The sequence below is a fragment of the Ambystoma mexicanum genome, chromosome 10 (genome assembly GCF_040938575.1).
Source record: "Ambystoma mexicanum isolate Mex_15411 chromosome 10, UKY_AmexF1_1, whole genome shotgun sequence".
Taxonomy (NCBI): Eukaryota; Metazoa; Chordata; class Amphibia; order Caudata; family Ambystomatidae; genus Ambystoma; species Ambystoma mexicanum.
The window spans coordinates 324650447-324674365 of NC_090932.1; the positions used below are offsets into that span (position 1 = coordinate 324650447).

At 53.0% G+C, this 23919-nt stretch overlaps 1 long non-coding RNA gene across 1 annotated transcript in view; it reads right to left on the reverse strand.

Annotated features, from left to right (window-relative positions):
• Positions 1-765: 765 nt before the first annotated feature.
• The window catches only part of LOC138491411 (uncharacterized), a 332106-nt gene continuing 308952 nt past the window's right edge, over positions 766-23919 (reverse strand). Inside the window, exon 3 of the long non-coding RNA XR_011276001.1 lies at positions 766-1059. This is a non-coding gene — a long non-coding RNA (uncharacterized lncRNA). The remainder of the gene's footprint in view (positions 1060-23919) is intronic.

Genomic DNA, 23919 nt, shown 5'->3' on the forward strand with positions numbered 1-23919 from the left:
TCAATGAAATTTCATGTCTCCAGCATCAAATCAAGCTGTGGTCTTATAAATAAGAGAATAGGATACATTTGCCCATTCATATCACAAGAGAACTGCACTCTTATTTCCACCGCACTAATTAATTCTAGATTGGATTACTGTAATAGCCTCCTAGCGGGCACCACAGCTCTCAACATCCAATCACTACAAGTGGCTCAGAATAATGCTGTGCGCAATATCTTCACTCAGTCCCGTCGACACACATTTCCACCTTTAGGAAAAAACTTCATTGGCTCCCCATTAAACACCGGATAACCCATAAGATATTAACCACGACTCATAAATGCCTTAGTCTCAGCAGTCCCACCTACCTGTCAGACCGTATAAGCATTAAGCCAAACATTAGGAACCTTCGGTCATCCTTGGCCATCATTCTCAAACAGCCCAAAATTAGGACAGCTAAATTTGGTGGCACAACTCTTGATGCACAGGGACCCCTGCTCTGGAACAAACTTCCAGCCCAGATGCGGCAGATTCAGAACTACTCCGTCTTCAAACGCGCCGTAAAAACCCATTTGTTCAATATGGAATAACTCCTTGACCTTTCTCCTTCTCTGCTCTATTTAGGCTTCTCTATATGTTTGTCTGTCTTGTTAAGTTTCTATGTGCGCCCTGAGGCCTACGGGCATGTTGGCGCTTTATAAGAATTAAAATAAATAAATAAATAAATATAACAAGTGTTCAGTACAACACCCCTCTGTATTGTCTCATAATTTTTCCATAACTGTTCCTGGTTTCTGCTCTCAAAACTCTGAAACCTTCAACAAGTTTCCAATGATCTGTGCTTTTTTTCTACTAGTCTGTGAATGAGGTGACACGTCATGATGACTTCTCAGGTAGCTCAAGGTGCCGCATGAGAAAGGCATAATTGCCACCCTTATGCATCCAACTGTCAGTGAAACCTGACTGTCTTTTTCTTCATTTGTTCTCCTTGCTCCATCTTTCTTCTGGCAAGGCCTTAATTCTTCTTTAGTGACTTGCGTCATACACCTGGTTGCATTCTCGATCTACATCACTAGACTGAAAAAAAACGTACAAATATGATATTTAAAGGGGGTGGACAGTTTTAAAGTATTACATATTGTCACAGACATTTTATAATGTCCTTTCTTATTTTTCGTAAATTACACATTAATATTTTTCAGAAGTTTCCTTTCCAAAATTAATATTCTCAATTAATATTTAGGAAATAAAACCATCTCGTCCAGGATCTGCAAGCATTATGACTAATAGCTTTAATTCTCATTGTAATTTATCAACATAACCTTGTGAATGACCAAGTAGGGCCTCTGGCAATATCATCCCAATCCACTCGTTGTGTGAGCAACATTCAAGCTTTATGATTTTGTTGCAATTGTCATAACAATTTCTTTCGAATGAAATTCATTGAATGGTTTAACCATATTTGGCTGTGATTCTCTCATCCAGCCACCTGAAAGGGGATCACCTGGTCCTTTTCTCGTGAAATTCAACAATATAATTTGTCCTGTTCCCTGAACCCTATACCGGTTCACCTTACTCCTTATAAGAAGTCATTAGCATCTGAAATTACATAGCGTTCATGTAAAGTTGACCTTAATATTGGAGGTTTTACTATGGCTAGAATTTCAATATGCTCCCATCTGAGATTTGCTTTTACCCTTATTGTATGCCTTTTTAGTATTTGAGAATATTCTACTTCAAGACCTTAATGGAGGTCTTCCTACTACTGGAAAATAGGTTGAGAATAACTTGTCTTTTAATTGGAGATTGATCTTCAGTATTTGGGTTGAAGTTACCTACCCATTACTCTGAGTTGTGGCAAATGTGATGGTTTTGTAAGGTATTCACCAAAGTGAAATATTTAATGAATGGGGAATTGGATGACTGTCATGGTGCCCTTATTTGCATATATTTCCAAACTCAATTTGATGCGAGTTGGTTAAGGAATCTGAAGAAATAGAAATATCTGAATGTTATTTAAGCATTCAGAGCACTCCCATTGAGACTCAATGCCTTCTTTTTAAATGCAATTTATATAATTCTTTAGAGGGGGGAAACACCTTAGTTTATTTAACACATGTTTGTATTTATGTATTCCTATTTGTCACTTGTTTGTTTAATAATGTAAATATTTCAATTTTAGCCACTTTATTTATTTCACTTATAAAGTGTGCAAACAACCCTAGTTCATCGAGGCGATGTTGCAGATTACAGCTATTTACATTCAGGATGTATATCATTGATGAGGAGAAGATACAAGTTATTTACATTCAAGTGGTATATTGTACATGAGGAGCAGATACAGGTGTAGAGGGGTAGGGTAGAAGAACATAACAGATACACAAATAAATAGATACGGCAGACTAGTCAAACAGCTGGGTTTTTAGGGCTCTATGGAATGTAATATTTCACATTATGTAATATTCACAGAATGCAATTTCGCATTTTATTGTCTTTATTTCACTTGTTGTCCGTACTTACTTGCAATTGCCATATTTTCTACAAAAATGTTCATCAATAAAAGTACAGCTGCAACCTCCACAGGCCCTTTGTGGGTCAAGTTAATTACTATCCATTTAAGTGTAATCATTAGAATTCTTTAGAGCAGATGTACATTTAAACTTATTTATGATATTTATTTGTTTCATTGTTGACATTTTCCATTTAAATCATTTTCTTTCTTCATGGGTTATTTCTTCTGCACATTTTGTTATATTTTATTATTTGTATTTTGCCTGTCAACCTTTTCTTTTCTTTGGACATATGTTTAGGTTTATTTATGTTTTGATTTTTAAGGTAAATAACACAATGGACTGGGGAAATATTGTCTGTTCCTGGGCGCAGATGGAAAAAAGATGAAAAACATCCACTTTCTAGAAAGAAAAGCCCTACAAATACAGAGAAACCAAGTTATAAAAAGGGGTATCTTTTCAATTGTTTGCAAAAAATTACTAAGGAATTCAAGGAACGGAAAGGTGGCAGGAGATTATTCCAGGGGCTAGGGCCCAGAACAGAAAAACATCTGTTGCCTCTGGTTGAGCAGCGAATACACAGTATGTGTAACACAATTTGACTAGTAGATTAGAGAGAGCGTGTAGTCAAATGTGGCTTGATTTTTTAACAGACATACTTAGGTGCCAATCTATACATGCATTAAAAACAAGGCAAATAGTTTTAAAAGTTGTCCGTTGCAAGATTGCCAGCCAATGCAAGGAGCGTCAGGCATTGGAAACCACTGAGATCTTAGATAATTTACTTATCAACCCAAGCTCAAGGCTTGTTGCCTATGTGCATCACAGGAATACTTTCTTATTTTATTTGGCTTTGTATCAAAATATAGGAGCTTTTTCCATCAAATTCCACTGCTTTTCTTTTTAGAGGAAATAAAGTTTCCTCCATGGATTTTGCATATCATTTCCTCTAATTCACCCCTTTATTCTTTCCGTTGTGTATTCTTGTTGGAAATGTTTTTTTTTCCTTTCAAGAGGTATTTTATACATGTGACACATGAGTATTTCAGACAGAATGGGTAATGTGAGGGTATTGTGAGGGTCTGGTAAAACCCTCCTCATCTGCCAAATGCTCTCGGTCACTTGCGTCATGTTTCACTCTAACTTTGAAGATTTGTCATGTACTCTCAGGATTCTTGGAGTTGGTTTCTGCTGATACCTGGATTCCTCGCAGGGGGGGTAACTAACCGCTCTGGTGAATTTGATCTTTTCTGTTTGAAAATAGCAAGAGAATTAAGGACAGAATGCTCAATTCACACATTCATCCTATTCAAATTTACCCTGGAGCCCAAATGATATCATCCCTTTCTCAAAAGGTTGCAAGTTTTCCCTTGCACAGCATTTTTCATTTCAGTGGTATGGGGTCATAACACTGTTAAAGGATTTAATATGTTTAATCATATCCTTCTTGTTTATATTGACATCTCATTGGTTCCAAACTCCCTCTTCAGAGACAGTACCAATACTGGATGCTTCTTATGTGCCTGTCCTACCAACTACAGTCGCTGTGGAAAGGAGTATTGGAGTCATAGAGGGAAAGTGGGGTCCTCTACTCTCTTCTTTTCTTAGTCCCTCTGGGTCACTAATCCTGAGACACACATTTGGAGGGTCCTGGGTATTATTTCCTTTCTTTCTGCATGGTCCGAAGTATTAGGATTCTTTTTTCACAGCTCTCTCCCCGATAGAAGTAATTTTGTAAATGCCCCTCCTGATCTCCCTTTCCTTGCTACAGTCAGCAAGATAAAGCAAAAGGCCTCTTTTTGTATCAAGGATTGCAACTCCCAGTCTCCTTCTCTCAACTCATTGTGAAAGAGTTCTCCACTGACAATCTGGGGGTATAGGTTTCCTTTTGTCAGGCGTCAACTCCTGAAATATTTGGCTGCCCTCTTACCCCTCCTCTGGCCAGGAAACCCATGTACTATTCTTCACTCCCTTCATCTGACAAGTAAATTACTTCATCCTGTCTGTCTATGTGTGTCTGGAATAAGGGAGCATTATAACTCACCTCCTCCCTATTTTGACGGGGACCAGTCATACATTTTGAAAAAAGTTTTATTTATTTGTTTATTAAGCGCCAAAAACCCACAGGCATCAGGGTCTTAAAATAACACAATAGTATCTACTACTAAATAATTGTGTAGTGTAGAAGGGATTTCAGATTCAAGGCAAAGTACTTACTTTTATACTGTACATTTTCCCCTCTGATTTTCAGCAAGCGGTTCTATTGCTTTTCTTTTATTTCTTCTCTTACATTATTACTATGGTCTATTTCTATCATTAATTGTTGCCTGCACTGGGCTAACTGTGCCCTTGAATACGAGGTCGAGTCAAGCACCTTTTTACAAGCGATCCCCAGACCCTTTTGGGATTGCATTACTTCTGCAAGGTAGAACCACGCTTTCTCTAGTCTATCTTTCAAAGTTGTAGTCCCTTGTTCAAGAGTGACTAATTTCTCTGTTATTTTGAGCATATTTTCCTTAAGTGTTTTAGGTCATGCTGCAGTTAATCACAATTAGCCTCGAAGTCCATATTGTTAATGTTACATTTGGCATTCACCTCTTTCCTCCCTTTTAATTGTATATTTATGGTTATTATATCATGAAGCAAGCCATTTACATGGACAGCTTGATCATCAATCTGTCTTTGTAAACTCTCCTGCTTCACTGTTTCCGTTCATCGTCAAACTTGTGTGTATCACTGAAAAGCAGTCTCAATCGGAACACCAAAATATTTGATAGCTAAATTTGATGCCTCTGGAGGCTCTCACACAATACGTAGCAAAACTGTAAAAAGATTGGTGTTTGAGCAAGTCCGTAAAGTGAAGACTCACAAGCAATCCTTCACCTGCTATGGCCGACCATCTGGAACTTGGCTGGAGTCGAGACTCAAAATGCCCCAACCATCTTCCAGTACCACATTCCCTCCGTCCCACCATCAACAGTACTGCACTACTGTACACAGTTGCAAGCCCAATGCTGACACCCTTCCGCGGTAAAGCGCTCAACTGCCCTCAAGGTAGGTTTGTGCTACAACCAATACAATTAAAACAAAATAATGCCATGCATATAGCTCATGATATTCTCTTAAGTTAGAAGTCTGCTGACCCGCCAGTCTAAAGGAATGAAGCCTTCTTTTAGACTTGTTTTAATTCACTGTGCATTTCTTCCTTAAGACCCTGATTTTGGTGCCTTCACATGTAGGCTGGATATTTGACTACAGGTCACAGTCAATATGATCAATAATCAAATCAACAGCCTATGTTAATGCATCATAATTCACCTCAATAGAAACAACAGCTTTATATGCAACTCTACTCAATGCCAATCGAATTTATTATCACAAAGTATTCAATTGTTATCAATGTTATTTTATTTTATTTTAAAACCTCTTTAATCTCCTTTGACTGGCATCTTGGGCCCATCCAATTCACCATAGTAAAACATATGTCCCTGCCTCTGATATTGGGGAAAAATAGTATTTAAGGGGGGTGTCCCATTGTGTTGGCACCAGGCTCTCCTGTGAAAAGTATTCCGGGAAAAGTCCCCAGATGTATAGTTACAGGGACACACCATTTTCTGTGCATTTTAATGAGTCAAACGAACACTAGAATTGTCTATTCTTTATTGTATCCACTAGAGATGAGAATGCCAATTACAACGTACACAACATACACAGACCCACAACAACCCACAGTGTCTGGCACAGAGAGGCAGATGCTTTGAAATAAAGTGTTTTTATTTTTACTACTCAAATAAAAGAACTTCATCAAACACACTGGACAAACCATGTAGTTGGTGCTAACAATGTGGCTTGTAATACAAAAGTGAGACAACAGCTAGACAATTTCCTATGTGTTTCCTTCCCATTTCTTCACACTAGGTCGTGTGAAATCCAGCAACTATTACTTCAAATAGTCACCCCCTGAACAATAAAATAGGTTATGAAATAATATCCCTTAGCTCTATCCAATTACTATCAATGACAATTTAGCATTTAGAATTCAGTTACATAGGTTAATGCAAACGTTGGATGAATTGCTTATTTTCCCTAGTACTCTCCATATGGATTGGTGGTAAGCCAATCAGGTCCTTCTCAGGTGGTGCCATCTTGATTGTGGGGAGGCAAAACATCCTTCACACCTCCCCATGCCCCCACCCTCCACCCCACCCCCAAAGAGATCATGCTCCCTTTCCGCACTGTGGGATGTATTAACGCACTTATGCTCTGCCCTTTGGCATCACTGTGTGCTGATGGTGCCAGAATTATCAAAATTGCAGCAAAACCCTGCTGTGCGCCAAAACCTTGGAAAATTGCGCTCTACAAAGCACAAAGAGATGGCTGCCAAATCTACCATGCATGTTGTCAGTGGTGGAACGGAGATATCACTCCTGAAACATGTCACTGGGCTGCCCAACAAGTAAAAATGAAGACTGCATGAAAAGCAGTGCTGTGCTGAAAGAAATCCAAAATCTAGGTTATAAATCTTTTTCTTGGTTGCTGAAACTGCAGAATGCCGGCACAAAACACCCACAAACATCCAATATTCTTGCTGGGGCTACAAGTCACTTAGTTCAAGAAATCATTATGAACAGACATTGGGCCTCATTACGAGGTAGGAGCACCATGGCTACCCCCTTACTGCATTCCGGGTCAGGGTCCCCGAAATAGGGACTTAACGAGTCATTCCAACCTTGGAGGACGCTCTAAATCCCCATTACGGGAACCATTCTCCATTCCCATTCGAGCCCCCATAGGGTTCAGTGGGAATGGGGATGGAGCTAATAACGGTATCGCAATTTGCTGTACCATTATTAGCTCTGAAGTCCCTTAACGGGTCCCATCCTTAACACCTGGTGACCAGGCGTTAAGGAAGGGACCCGCTAAGGGACCTCGGAATAGGGTGGTAATGGATTATCGCCACCGGTGTCCTTACCAGTACCGGTAATCCCTTACCACCTAACTCGTAATGAGGCCCAATGTCCTGAAAAGCTGAATTTGTCATCAAAACATTCACAGCAAAAATGTGCCTGCCTGTGAAATCTGTCAAAATCTGGGCGCAATACCCGTGGCCGCATGTATGACAGCTGTCAGTAGATTGCATCATAAGGATTTAAACTGGTACAACTGAAATCTAATGTCTGAAAACTAAGGGGCCAATTCATAGAATTCGGCGCACAAGTGGCGCACGCGGCTGGCGCACAGTGTGCGCGTGCGGTAGGCTGCGCCAGCCGCGTGCGCCGAAACACATTCAGGCGCACAGCGTATTCATGGATTCCAACATCCACAACCAGCCGTGGCGCAGAGTGGCGCAGCGACCCTGCAGCAGCGTCAGTTACGCCCCCAAGAACGCCCCTTGCGCAGGAAAAAGCCATCAAAATCCCCAATCCAGCGCAAAGGGCAGCAGCAAACGCAGTGCGGGGAGCGTGTATTTCAGGGGTGTGCGGGAGTCCCCACACGCGATAGGCCTGGGTACGTGTATTACAGGGGTGCGCGAGAAAATCTACACGCGATTGGCCTGGGTACGTGGATTTCAGGGGTGCGCGAGAAATTCTACACGCGATTAGCCTGGGTACGTGTATTACAGGGGTGCGCGAGAAAATCTACACGCGATTGGCCTGGGTACGTGGATTTCAGGGGTGCGCGAGAAAATCTACACGCGATTGGCCTGGGTACGTGGATTTCAGGGGTGCGCGAGAAATTCTACACGCGATTGGCCTGGGTACGTGGATTTCAGGGGTGCGCGAGAAATTCTACACGCGATTAGCCTGGGTACGTGTATTACAGGGGTGCGCGAGAAAATCTACACGCGATTGGCCTGGGTACGTGGATTTCAGGGGTGCGCTAGAAATTCTACACGCGATTAGCCTGGGTACGTGTATTACAGGGGTGCGCGAGAAAATCTACACGCGATTGGCCTGGGTACGTGGATTTCAGGGGTGCGCGAGAAATTCTACACGCGATTGGCCTGGGTACGTGTATTACAGGGGTGCGCGAGAAATTCTACACGCGATTAGCCTGGGTACGTGTATTACAGGGGTGCGCGAGAAAATCTACACGCGATTGGCCTGGGTACGTGGATTTCAGGGGTGCGCGAGAAAATCTACACGCGATTGGCCTGGGTACGTGGATTTCAGGGGTGCGCGAGAAATTCTACACGCGATTAGCCTGGGTACGTGTATTACAGGGGTGCGCGAGAAAATCTACACGCGATTGGCCTGGGTACGTGGATTTCAGGGGTGCGCGAGAAATTCTACACGCGATTGGCCTGGGTACGTGGATTTCAGGGGTGCGCGAGAAATTCTACACGCGATTGGCCTGGCTACGTGGATTTCAGGGGTGCGCGAGAAATTCTACACGCGATTGGCCTGGGTACGTGGATTTCAGGGGTGCGCGAGAAATTCTACACGCGATTGGCCTGGGTACGTGGATTTCAGGGGTGCGCGAGAAAATCTACACGCGATTGGCCTGGGTACGTGGATTTCAGGGGTGCGCGAGAAATTCTACACGCGATTAGCCTGGGTACGTGTATTACAGGGGTGCGCGAGAAAATCTACACGCGATTGGCCTGGGTATGTGGATTTCAGGGGTGCGCGAGAAATTCTACACGCGATTGGGCCTGTGCGAGTGGGGCAGTGTATTACGTAGGTGTGCGGGAAGTTGAAGAGGTGAATTGCCAGTGTGGGTCCTCCCAGGTCTCCCCTCTACCCCCTCCACGACCTCTGCAGGCAGCCCACACCACAGGGGACTACCCTGCACCCCTGGTCATGTCCCGCAGGCAGCCCATCCACCATGGGCATGCCCCCCAGCCAAGCCACATGTCCCCTTGCACCCCCACCCCCCAGCAGGCCCCCACTCATGTCTCCCAGCACCCCCACCCCCCCAGCCACCAGGGGCAGCCTCCACCAGGCCCCCACCCATGTCTCCCAGCACCCCCACCCCCCAGCCACCAGGGGCAGCCTCCACCAGGCCCCCACCCATGTCTCCCAGCACCACCACCCCCCAGCCACCAGGGGCAGCCTCCACCAGGCCCCCACCCATGTCTCCCAGCACCACCACCCCCCAGCCACCAGGGGCATCCTCCACCAGGCCCCCACCCATGTCTCCCAGCACCACCACCCCCCAGCCACCAGGGGCAGCCTCCACCAGGCCCCCACACATGTCTCCCACCACCCCCACCCCCCAGCCACCAGGGGCAGCCTCCACCAGGCCCCCACACATATGTCCCCCTGCACCCCCACCCCCTAGCATCCAGGGGCACCCTCCACCTGGCACCCACCCATGTCTCCCAGCACCCCCACCCCCCAGCCACCAGGGGCAGCCTCCACCAGGCCCCCACCCATGTCTCCCAGCACCCCCACCCCCCAGCCACCAGGGGCAGCCTCCACCAGGCCCCCACCCATGTCTCCCAGCACCACCACCCCCCAGCCACCAGGGGCAGCCTCCACCAGGCCCCCACCCATGTCTCCCAGCACCACCACCCCCCAGCCACCAGGGGCATCCTCCACCAGGCCCCCACCCATGTCTCCCAGCACCACCACCCCCCAGCCACCAGGGGCAGCCTCCACCAGGCCCCCACACATGTCTCCCACCACCCCCACCCCCCAGCCACCAGGGGCAGCCTCCACCAGGCCCCCACACATATGTCCCCCTGCACCCCCACCCCCTAGCATCCAGGGGCACCCTCCACCTGGCACCCACCCATGTCTCCCAGCACCCCCACCCCCCAGCCACCAGGGGCAGCCTCCACCAGGCCCCCACCCATGTCTCCCAGCACCCCCACCCCCCAGCCACCAGGGGCAGCCTCCACCAGGCCCCCACCCATGTCCCCCTGCACCCCCACCCCCTAGCATCCAGGGGCACCCTCCACCAGGCCCCCACCCATGTCTCCCAGCACACCCACCCCCCAGCCACCAGGGGCAGCCTCCACCAGGCCCCCACCCATGTCCGACTCATGTCTCCCACCACCCCCACCCCCCCAGCCACCAGGGGCACCCTCCACCAGGCCCCCACCCATGTCTCCCAGCACACCCACCCCCCAGCCACCAGGGGCAGCCTCCACCAGGCCCCCACCCATGTCCGACTCATGTCTCCCAGCACCCCCACCCCCCAGCCACCAGGGGCAGCCTCCACCAGGCCCCCACCCATGTCTCCCAGCACCACCACCCCCCAGCCACCAGGGGCAGCCTCCACCAGGCCCCCACCCATGTCCGACTCATGTCTCCCAGCACCCCCACCCCCCCAGCCACCAGGGGCACCCTCCACCTGGCACCCACCCATGTCTCCCAGCACCCCCACCCCCCAGCCACCAGGGGCAGCCTCCACCAGGCCCCCCCCCATGTCTCCCAGCACCCCCACCCCCCAGCCACCAGGGGCATCCTCCACCAGGCCCCCACCCATGTCTCCCAGCACCCCCACCCCCCAGCCACCAGGGGCAGCCTCCACCAGGCCCCCCCCATGTCTCCCAGCACACCCACCCCCCAGCCACCAGGGGCATCCTCCACCAGGCCCCCACCCATGTCTCCCAGCACCACCACCCCCCAGCCACCAGGGGCAGCCTCCACCAGGCCCCCACACATGTCTCCCACCACCCCCACCCCCCAGCCACCAGGGGCAGCCTCCACCAGGCCCCCACACATATGTCCCCCTGCACCCCCACCCCCTAGCATCCAGGGGCACCCTCCACCAGGCCCCCACCCATGTCTCCCAGCACCCCCACCCCCCAGCCACCAGGGGCAGCCTCCACCAGGCCCCCACCCATGTCTCCCAGCACCACCACCCCCCAGCCACCAGGGGCAGCCTCCACCAGGCCCCCACCCATGTCTCCCAGCACCACCACCCCCCAGCCACCAGGGGCATCCTCCACCAGGCCCCCACCCATGTCTCCCAGCACCACCACCCCCCAGCCACCAGGGGCAGCCTCCACCAGGCCCCCACACATGTCTCCCACCACCCCCACCCCCCAGCCACCAGGGGCAGCCTCCACCAGGCCCCCACACATATGTCCCCCTGCACCCCCACCCCCTAGCTTCCAGGGGCACCCTCCACCTGGCACCCACCCATGTCTCCCAGCACCCCCACCCCCCAGCCACCAGGGGCAGCCTCCACCAGGCCCCCACCCATGTCTCCCAGCACCCCCACCCCCCAGCCACCAGGGGCAGCCTCCACCAGGCCCCCACCCATGTCTCCCAGCACCACCACCCCCCAGCCACCAGGGGCAGCCTCCACCAGGCCCCCACCCATGTCTCCCAGCACCACCACCCCCCAGCCACCAGGGGCATCCTCCACCAGGCCCCCACCCATGTCTCCCAGCACCACCACCCCCCAGCCACCAGGGGCAGCCTCCACCAGGCCCCCACACATGTCTCCCACCACCCCCACCCCCCAGCCACCAGGGGCAGCCTCCACCAGGCCCCCACACATATGTCCCCCTGCACCCCCACCCCCTAGCATCCAGGGGCACCCTCCACCTGGCACCCACCCATGTCTCCCAGCACCCCCACCCCCCAGCCACCAGGGGCAGCCTCCACCAGGCCCCCACCCATGTCTCCCAGCACCCCCACCCCCCAGCCACCAGGGGCAGCCTCCACCAGGCCCCCACCCATGTCCCCCTGCACCCCCACCCCCTAGCATCCAGGGGCACCCTCCACCAGGCCCCCACCCATGTCTCCCAGCACACCCACCCCCCAGCCACCAGGGGCAGCCTCCACCAGGCCCCCACCCATGTCCGACTCATGTCTCCCACCACCCCCACCCCCCCAGCCACCAGGGGCACCCTCCACCAGGCCCCCACCCATGTCTCCCAGCACACCCACCCCCCAGCCACCAGGGGCAGCCTCCACCAGGCCCCCACCCATGTCCGACTCATGTCTCCCAGCACCCCCACCCCCCAGCCACCAGGGGCAGCCTCCACCAGGCCCCCACCCATGTCTCCCAGCACCACCACCCCCCAGCCACCAGGGGCAGCCTCCACCAGGCCCCCACCCATGTCCGACTCATGTCTCCCAGCACCCCCACCCCCCCAGCCACCAGGGGCACCCTCCACCTGGCACCCACCCATGTCTCCCAGCACCCCCACCCCCCAGCCACCAGGGGCAGCCTCCACCAGGCCCCCCCCCATGTCTCCCAGCACCCCCACCCCCCAGCCACCAGGGGCATCCTCCACCAGGCCCCCACCCATGTCTCCCAGCACCCCCACCCCCCAGCCACCAGGGGCAGCCTCCACCAGGCCCCCCCCCATGTCTCCCAGCACACCCACCCCCCAGCCACCAGGGGCATCCTCCACCAGGCCCCCACCCATGTCTCCCAGCACCACCACCCCCCAGCCACCAGGGGCAGCCTCCACCAGGCCCCCACACATGTCTCCCACCACCCCCACCCCCCAGCCACCAGGGGCAGCCTCCACCAGGCCCCCACACATATGTCCCCCTGCACCCCCACCCCCTAGCATCCAGGGGCACCCTCCACCTGGCACCCACCCATGTCTCCCAGCACCCCCACCCCCCAGCCACCAGGGGCAGCCTCCACCAGGCCCCCACCCATGTCTCCCAGCACCCCCACCCCCCAGCCACCAGGGGCAGCCTCCACCAGGCCCCCACCCATGTCCCCCTGCACCCCCACCCCCTAGCATCCAGGGGCACCCTCCACCAGGCCCCCACCCATGTCTACCAGCACACCCACCCCCCAGCCACCAGGGGCAGCCTCCACCAGGCCCCCACCCATGTCCGACTCATGTCTCCCAGCACCCCCACCCCCCCAGCCACCAGGGGCAGCCTCCACCAGGCCCCCACCCATGTCTCCCAGCACCCCCACCCCCCAGCCACCAGGGGCAGCCTCCACCAGGCCCCCACCCATGTCTCCCAGCACCCCCACCCCCCAGCCACCAGGGGCAGCCTCCACCAGGCCCCCACCCATGTCTCCCAGCACCCCCACCCCCCAGCCACCAGGGGCATCCTCCACCAGGCCCCCACCCATGTCTCCCAGCACCCCCACCCCCCAGCCACCAGGGGCACCCTCCACCAGGCCCCCACCCATGTCTCCCAGCACCCCCACCCCCCAGCCACCAGGGGCAGCCTCCACCAGGCCCCCACCCATGTCTCCCAGCACCCCCACCCCCCAGCCACCAGGGGCATCCTCCACCAGGCCCCCACCCATGTCTCCCAGCACCCCCACCCCCCAGCCACCAGGGGCACCCTCCACCAGGCCCCCACCCATGTCTCCCAGCACCACCCCCCCCCAGCCACCAGGGGCAGCCTCCACCAGGCCCCCACCCATGTCCAGGAACAGAGACTTCCATGCTGTCATGTGTGCAATCTGCACAGGGCTCCCCATGTCACATTCAAACACATGCAACAACCATGCGGTTCACACATTACAGGTCGCACATGCATTACCATGATGTCCCTGCACACATACATGCGTACATGGCCTATGTCACACATACAGGCAGGTATCAGACAACCAGCACACTGCAACATGCCCTGTCTCACACAGCAATGCTTGGCCACTTACCGCTCAACTCCAGACGGGTCTCCCTCTCAAGGACCTGGGCGTGGAGCGCTGGGTGTATGCGTTCCAGGACCCTCAACTGGATGGAACTCATGCGGCCCCGGCCCCCCTCCACAAGGCGCCGGGCCTTCATGAGGGTCCTTGACCTCAAGTCCTCCCAGCGCTTCTTGACCTTCTGGATGGTGCGGGTTGCCACCCCCTCCGCGTCCTCTCCCGTCCTTCCCTCTTGGCGCGGGACGATCCGAAGAGGGCATCATACTGCCCCAGGACTTGCTCCACCAGGACACCAACTTCGGTGGCAGTGAAGCTGGTGCCCCTCTGCCCCTCTGCCCCTCTGGCCGGGGGTTGCAACTGGTGTCAGATGTGGTTGTGCTCCACATGGCAACCCCAGGGGCAGGAGTGGGTGACCAACTGGGTCCTGGGGCTGGGCTGTGGAGCGATGTCATTTGAGTCGGGACTCTTCTGTACCAGCAGGGGTGGACACAGCAACTGGACCCCTGCAGATGGCTGATGTGCAGGCACCAAATGGCAGGGCACGGTGGCAGCAGGCAGGCAGGCAGGCAGCAGCAGATGGCATGTGGGAGGCTGCTTGGGGCACTGGGGGCCAGTGAAGTGTCCTTCTGGGCAGGAGCGTGGTCTTCCGTGCGTTTTCGCGTGGCCAGCTTCATACGGAGTGAGTAGGCACGTGAAAAATCTGCACGCTGCGTGTAATGCGCGTAAGCGCGCGTGAAAAACTGCACGTCCGCGTGTAATAGGAGGAAAGGGCCCATGCATAAGCGTGCGCGCGTGAAAAACTGCACGTCCGCGTGTAATGCGCGTAATCAAACGTGAAAAAGTGCACGTCCGCATGTGACTTGACGCGCGCGTGCGTTTTCCCTCAGCACGGGTTAAAGGTGAGCGGGCCCAGCAGTTCGCTGTACGTGCCTATCGTGGAGACCGACGTGTGTTGCTGCTTCCAGTTGTTTCGCGCGCCATCTACTTCACAGCTCTCAAGGACGTATCTCTTCTTTTGGCGGGGGTATTGGCTACGCGTGTTTTTCTGCATCGCGCTAGTCAGACGGTGAGTCGCAAACGCTCCTTTTCCCACTGCGGGTGCCCCTGTGTATCGCACCCATTTTCGATGTCATCGTAGCCTGCGTGTCCCACGCGTACGCGTTATACGTGTTACTGGGTGCCACCGCGTACTGCGGGAGGTTTAATCCACGCACGTAGGCTGCAGGGTTGCGTGCACGGTTTTACTGCAGTTTTGGGGTGCCTGAGCGTTGCGTGACCCGTCAACACATCACCGGGGTCACATACAGCCTTGCAGGTGCAGGGGGGCTGTTAACATCTTGCTTCCCACCCCCTTCACCCCAATTGCCCAGGTCAATTGTGCTGTACACCTCCCATTGGCACCACTCCATCTGTGCCAGCACTATAACATCTGTGCCATGGTAGGGAGGCTACCAAAGGTGAGGGGCGCCTCAGCTGGGCGTCCTCCTCGTGGCGGGCGTGGTCGGGGACGTGGCCGTGGTGACCAGGGAGTAGGGGGACTCCAGGGTGTCCAGGGCAGCCACAGAGGGGGAAGAGGCAGGGGTGCGCCACTTGAGCACAATGTTGTGCCATGTGTCGGTGCAGCCATGCCACCACCCCCTGTGGTTCAGGGGGATGCAGCTCCTGCATCTGGCACTGGCACCCGTATGACCCGGCAGTCCGTTACATCGACTGCCACGGGCCCAAGGGTAGCGGTAGCTGCAGGTGCAGTTGTGGACACCGCCACCCAGGCTCAGGGTCTGCCAGCGCAGGCTGCGTTGGCACTTGAAGAGCCCTTGGTAGATCTCCAACAGGCCAGGGGGGAAACCATTGGGGCAGGCCGGGCTGCTCAGACCAAGACACGTGTCCCTGGGGCAGTCATGTCATCTGCTGCCCCGAACAGCCGGGTGTTGGCAAGTGCAGGGGCAGATGCACCCAACAGCACCCCGGTTGTGAGTCTGCCAACCAGGACCGTTGCGGTCAATGACCCTGCCACAGCTGATGTTGCTGGGCAGGGTCCATTAGTGGGCACCCAGCTGCCACTGACACAAGTCAGGCCTTTGGTCATCCCTCCACCTGCCACTCCCTCGGCTCAATCCACCCAACCCACTGGCCATACTGGTCAGGGCGGCATTAGCCAGCCAGGGTCTGCGCCACAGTCCAAGAGGAGGAAGGTTGCATCTGCAGCACAGGCTGGGACCCCACACACAGCCACGACCTCCTGCACGTCGAGGAAGAAGCCTTTCTGTAAGCAGGAACTGGACTTCCTCGTGGACTACGTGCGGGGACACAGCCGTGACATGCTAGTGGGTGCCAATAGTCAGACTACGGCTGCCCAACGTGACACCCACTGGAAGCATGTGGCGGAACATGTCAGTTCATTCGGCCATGAGGTGCGCACGGCGCAGGAGTGCAAAAAGCGCTGGAATGACATCAAGCGCAGCACTAAGGCCAAGCGTGCCTCAAATTACAACTTGACTCTGGTGACTGGCGGTGGGCCTGCACCAGAGGAGGAAGAACTCACTCCGCATGAGGCTCTCGTTGCGGAGTTCATACCACCAGAATTGGTCGAAGGTGTGGGAGAGATGCTGGACTTTGATGCCCAGTCCAGTGAGTGTTGATGCGTAGTTGTTGAGGACGTGTGTGTTTCACATGTGGGATGTGTTGTGCATGATTGCTGCTACATGTGACCTGTACATGGTTCTGATGTGTAAGTAATGCAATGCCACCGTCATGCATGTCTCCTCTGCCTGCATGCGGGACTCCATGTGGCCATGCCCCCTTGCCCCTCCACCGCCACTCTGCACCCCAGTTCCACCTTTGCACTGGTCTGCTACATTCTTGCCAATGTGTAGTTTCATGTTCATGTGTCCTGTGTAGATGCTAACTTCCAGCTTAGAAACTGCCAGACATATGCCGTGTGGTACAGCCTTAGTACTCGATGCAGGGCATCCCACTTGTACTGTGCATGGCTCAGATGTCCCGCAGGGACATGAGTGCCCATTAATGCTCCATGTGCATTGCACACATGCCCCTATGTGTCCTTGACTGGATGATCACTGTAATATGAGTCCTTGGTTACATACATTGCCTGCCATATTATCGGCCTCCCCATGTCAACTGTGGCTCAGTCCTGCGTTGCACACATGTTTAGGCTCTGACAATCTGTGTGGCTCACAGGCCTCAGCCTGTTCAATGGCCAATGACTCTGTCCAACTCCTGTCGTGTCTTCTACACACGTGGCCGGCCTCCGGATCTTCCATCATGTGTCCTGCCCACTGTCCCAGCATCATTTGCAGTGTTGTAATTGAAATCACATTAAGCTGTTGATGCCAGTCAACACTGCTTGTCAATACACAGGTGTATGCTCAGCCTTTTGATACCATGCTAGGCATCCCTGCTTTGGTACTGGGGTGGAGGGGTGCTTGCCTTCTAGACATGGTACACATTGAATACACAATGCACGTGATGTCTGATTTTGACATTGCACTGCCTTCACATTTCCTGGCACACACCATGGAGTGCTTGTACATGTAGGTAGTGAGTGGCGTACACATTTTCTGCACTGCATAGACCCACTTCCATGCAAACTGCCACCTTTCAACAGGTCTGATCACAGAAGCTATTCTAAGTAGACCCAGCATGCATGCATGGTCATATGTTGTGTGTCACATGTCTGCCAGATGCCTTTGCTGTCGGTGTGTGTGTGTGTGTTGTGTGCTTCTGACATGTGTACTGACCCTTTCCTCTCTATTTTTCAGGTGATGACGCAATGGATGCAGAGGATGGTGTTGTCATGCCAGACACAGGGTTGGTAAGACCACATCAACCCGGCACTAGTGGGGGTCGTGGGGTGGTAGGCCACGAAAACCCCCAAGTGCTGCAGTCCATCCTGTCTCTGGCTGTCTATGAGTCCAGCCTTGATGACGACTCTGACGTCCATGTTGAGTTGGATGACCATCAAGTCCATGTGTCAGGGGTGAGTGATTCTGATGTGGACACTCCTCTGTCTGCGACCCCTGCACTGAGGGATCAGACAGTCTTGGTTCCTCCGCCCGTGGTGGATCGGGACGCAGGGTCACCCTCCACACCAGTCACTGATGTGCCTGGGACATCACGTCGACGGGGGCATGTAGTCGTGCAGCCGCAGGCGGTGCCAACACAGCGAGGACCCCCGGTCCTTGGGTCCCGCAGGGGTCAAGCCCGGCAACGCGGTCGCCGCGCGCAACCGCTGTATACTGAGTGGGAGCAAGACATGACTGCCAATTCAGAACGTCAGGGGGCAGCAATGGAGAACATCGCTGACAGCATGGAGCGTGTGGCCCGATCTGTGCTCCCCCCTGCTCGGCAGGTGCTACTCCAGCAGCAGGCGGCACGGTCCACGGCCCGCTCGCTCAGGCTGGGCATGGCGGCCTCAGACAGGGCACGCCAGGCTGAAATGTCGTCTCTGCGTCAAGCAATTGCTGCTCACGCAGAGGCGCACATGGATGCCCTGAGGGAGGAGTATGCCTCCCTCAGATCCACTCTGGGTGTCCTTATGATGTCCCAGAGGCAGCGGGCAGAGGAGAGGTTTGCACAGCTTGAGCGCACCATCTCGGCTGAGCTACAGGCTTGCCGGGAGGTGCAGCGGTTGTCCAGCCAGGCCTTGCAGGAGGAACTCCGTGTTACACGTGCTACCTTGCAAGAGGAAGCACGTGTATCACGTGAGGTCCTGCATGCAGACCTATGTAACATCGCCACACAGAACCAGGCTCACCTGTCCGGCAGACTTGCTGCCGACGAGGGGCAAGCTGCGGCTAGGCGTGGCCAGGCTACTGTGCCATGTCCTCCTTTCCAGGATGAGCCAGACTCGGACGACCATCTATCTCCCACATAGGTCGTGCTGTGAAGGCGTTGAGCCCATGGAGGTATTTTTTTTTGGCTCAGCATCATCGCATGTGGATGTTGAGCAGCACCCTGTACCTCCCCCCTCCTGGGTGCCTCCCCTCCCCCCCGGGTCGTATGTGGCCATTTTTGATTTTTCATTTAGTTTAGTTAGTTAAGTTTCTGTTTGATAGTTAGTTTAAATAGGTAATGTAGGTTTTCCTTAGTTAGTGTAATTAGTTAATAGTTGAGTTAGTTTAAAATTTGTAGTCTATTGTGCTTACATGTGACAGTGCGGTGCCTTGTGGTTTTTGAAGGCATCCACTGTCTGTTCCAGCTGGGCCCTTCATGGTTGTCTTGTGTATGTGTTTGCTGCTTGGGTTCCTTGACTCACATATGCCACTCCTGCCTCCCTTATCCATGGGCTCGCAAGGATGGTTCGGTGTAACAGAATTTTACACAAGGGCTTTGGACTGTCATATCTGTGGCATGTCTGGTGCTTTTTGACTTGTGTTGACACCCCTAGTGGGGATGATTTAGGTGTAATTGTCCACTGTTCAGCTTTTGCTAGATGGGGCGTGTCATGATTAATGTGGACATTGATTGCTATGCATTGTGTATTATGTTTCATATCTTTCCTGTACACGTGCTTGTTGCAAATCATGCTGTAGTTAGTGTTCCACACTTTGGAGGTGAAAGACGGACTGATGGTGTGATTTGTGATGTGACTCTCTGACATGGTCAAGTAATGAGATGCCTGATGAGACACACACAGATCACTTTGATGCATTAATCATGTGTTTCATGCACTTTCTGCAGGGGGATGAGGCATCAGAGCACCTTTGCCAGCAGACATGGCCCATTGGACGACCTAATTCCTGACCCGTTTGTTGGTGCCCACATGCACATGTGTGCACAAGCAGAGCCACAGTGATTGCAGACCCACATCCTAGAACTGCTGACATGTTCCAAGCAACTCCAGGCAAGGTGAGCATCACAGGGGGGCCACGAGACAGCAAAGCTTGCACCAGGCGAGTTGCACGTGCAGGCTTAGTCACAGCACTGAGGGTGAGCTTAGACAAATATTGGTGTTGAAGCACAGAATGCAGCTCAGATGTGTTTGTGGACTGATGGCTGTTGATAGTAGGGTTGTCTGGGACACATGCGGGGGCAGTGGCACATACCCTGCAGTACACCAGGGTTCATTGAGGCACTTGTATCAACCATGTAGCCTTCCAAGACATGGAAAGGGGCAGCTCACAGGGACATACAGCAAGGGACATACTCGGGTGCAGTGCATGTCTATTCCACGTACTTCATGATAAATGCACTGGCAACTTTCTTTTGGTCATGGTGGTACGCAACTTGATCTGTAGTCATGGCTTGCCATATGGGTCTGTCTGCTTACCCAGGGAACATTGCATGTTGTGTGCATTGTGACACATTGGTGTTCCATTTGCCACGCACCCACCAGCGGCTGACTTACTGCATTGACTGTGAATGACCCGTCACAGGGTTGATATTATATATGGGTACGAAGCATGGAGCACAGATTTTCTGTTTGTAGAGGTGTATGTTGTTATGGGGCATGTTTTGTGTTGTGTTTTTGTGCAATTGGCATGTACTGGTTGCTGACTGTGTCTCTCTTTGCAGCATTGCAGTGCTCCTGTAACTGGACCTGAGAGTGCGCAGGCAGGAGGCCAGCACTCAAAACCAGAGCTAAGTGTCTTGTTGTATTTTCTTACAAACTGCCCTGCATAGGCTTGCTGGGGAGTGTACTGATGCATGGATGTATGTGTGGTCCTATTTGGTATGTTTTTTACCCTAATCACCCTTGATCCTATGCAATTTCGAAACCTGTACCCTCTACCCGGTGTTCCTGCTTCCCATGCCTATCCAAGCAATGTTCCCTGACCCTCTTTCCCCACTGGGGTTGCGGATGCCTGTGTAAGCCCCGAACTTGCAGGCGCCAAAACCCTAGAGGGGGTGGTTGGTTCGTACCACTCCTGAGCCTGGACTACAGAAGGCCATGACAATGATGTCCAAGTTTGTTTGTATTGTGCATGTGTTCATGCAGGTTGTACATTTTCGTGCATTCCCTGGTTTCATGTGTCATTCCTGCTCCCCTCACCTGCCACGCATTCCAGTCATCCAGTGTGTCTACACCTGTCCAGACTGCATATCCCTGAACCTCTTTCCCCACCAGGATCTCAGGGGCCTGTGTGAGTTTGACCTTGCAGGCACCCGGGACATGGTGTGGGTGGTTGTTTCATGAGACTCCAGCGCCTGTACAGGGGATCTGTGACAGTACACATCCATTCATGGTGCATCATCCTATGTCATGTACCACACATGTCTCACATCCAGTCGTGACATTGTTTTGCTGTGCTACCTTGGTTGTTGCATCATTGTGGTAGTACTTGGCCTTTGAGACGTACTGCTATGTCAAGTCATCTACTGGAGGGTGTTTGGGTTCCTTTTCATGCCTTGGATTATGTGAATTTGGAAATGAGTGTGGATTCTGAGGGTTCAGGCATCTCTTTACACACAAGGTGGGAGATGGACACGAAGGGTAAAGGTGATCCTGTGGCCAGGTGGGAATGAGGGTTGGAGGCTCCATGACCCAGGTGCAGTTGTTCAGTGGGTCATGGTCATTTGCGAGGGGGGGGGGTTGTTGTTGATAGTTGCGTTGCCCTGCAGTGTGATGGGAACTCTGACATTGTAATGTTGTTGTCCTATGTACATGTTGTGTTCTGCTGATCAATGCCTGTTCATGTGTTGTGTTTTCCTTTCAGGTGCGAGGGGATAGTAGTGGTTTGACATGCTGGGGTGTACACATGGTGGATGTTCACATGTGATGTGTAGGGAACACTGATGGTCACTTGAGTGCACATGCATATGTGGAGTGCATGTCCTTGCAGAACCACACACTTGCACTCGGATGCACTCCATGTACTCCCACCCTTGCATATCCACGTGTACACTGTTTGCCTTCTGGTGGCCACTGTGTCCCGCCAGCACATGTTCTGTGACCGATTATGGTTCGAGTACATGCCTAATTTGATGTTTGATGTAGTCTGTCACTTAGATGTGATGCTCAGGGTGTGCATCACACACAATGGCTGTTCACTGTGCTGTGCGCTGAGCAGTGTGATGCAGGAGTAGGACATTGCACACATGAGCTGCAGTGTTCATTTTGCAATGCATCATGTGCATATAGCCAGGCATTCATTGTGATGTTACGTCTACGACTGTTGTAATGCATTTGGAATCGACTAATTTTTGGTGGGACATTTTGTTGGTCTGTCATTTCATCGGATTCCGGGTCAGGCATCATTGTCCGATGCCACTGTACATTTAGGACATGGAAATGTGTACCTTATCGTTACTGGGTGGGTGTATGGGTATTGCTTGCCATGTCATGTTGATGTTTGGGAGGGTTTGACTGTCATGACAGTGATGGCCATGGCCTGTTTTGCAGGTGTGTGTGATGCACACCTTGCATGTCCAGGTCATCCGCTTCTCAGAGCAACTAGCTGGGGGTAGGTTTCTCTCCGCAGCAGGGCCCTCCCCCTCAAACAGACTTCCTGACTTGAACTTGAGGGGAACCATCTCCAGTTCAGGAAGCACCTCAAGACCTTCCTCTTTGCTTCTGCTTACTCTCTGCCTCTCCCTTGCAGAATTATTCACTGGAACTGCACATGAGCTGCAACTGGGCCACTCTCACCAACCTCGGTCCCTGGGCCAGCCACTGTCCACTTGCACTGCCACCCTGGCAACCCCTGCACTGCAGTACTGTCTCTCTATCCCTACAGCCCTCCCTTCCCAGCACTCGTCTGCACTTACCTTAGCAGTTGCCACCAGGCGACCTATGTATAATTGTTTGGCCTACTTCCCCTGTACTGGACTCCCCCCCACCCTTGCACTTTTCCCTTCCCCCTACCCCTGCACTTGCACAATCACAATGACACCTGGCCTAGTAGTACCATTCTCTGTGTTCCCTTGTTCCCCCCCCCCCTGCCTCATTGTGCCTTGTAATACTTGTGTATGGCTCATGTCATGTCACATGTCATATGTGTGCATTTTGGTTGCACAGGATAGCTTGTGTTTAAGTAGCTAGGGATGCAGACGATGTGGCACTTCCATGGCAACTATCTCAGGGTGGTAGGGTTGTGACAGTTGACTGTCACTTTGTCATCATCGATTGTCACCTGGTATGTGCCAGGCCTGTGTGCACTCCGCAGGGGTGGGAGTTTAGGTGAAAAATGTGGCCACAAGCTGGGTCCGGGCTACCTCGCCACGTGCCCTGTCCCCTCCCATGGCCAGCGCCTGTGCCTGTGGTTGGGGATGTGGGGGCACCACCATGTCCACCGGGACGCCCTGCCGTGTTGCAACATTGTGCAGGACACATGCTGCCACAATGATCCTGCACACAACTGCTGGTGCATAGAGTAGTTGCCCACCAGAGCGGTCAAGGGAGCGGAAACGTGACTTGAGCACTCCGAATGTGCGCTCCACTATGCCCCTGGTTGCAATATGGGCAGCGTTGTATCTTACCTGTGGTGGGGTGGTGGGGTTCCGGATTGGCGTCATCATGTGGTTGCTCAGAGGGTAGGCACTGTCCCCTGGGGAGGTGATAATTGTTCAGATTATTGGGGTTGGTATATTTGTCTGTGTGTGACTTGCATGCATGTGCAAGGGCATTTGTACTCACCTAGGAGCCATGTGTCGCCATGCTGCCCAGCTTCCAGGGCCCGGCTCAGGGCGGACATTCTGTATATGAAACTGTCATGGGTGGAGCCAGGGTAGTTTGCATACACAGAGGTGATGATTCCCTTTGCATCGCATACCACCTGTACATTGATGGAATGCCAGTGCTTGCGGTTTCGGTATATGTGCTCAGTGGCCCTAGGTGGACGTAGGGCCACATGGGTGCAATCTATGGCACCGAGCACTTTGGGGAAGTGTGCCACCCTGAAAAAATCCAGGACAACGGCCTGCCTTTCTG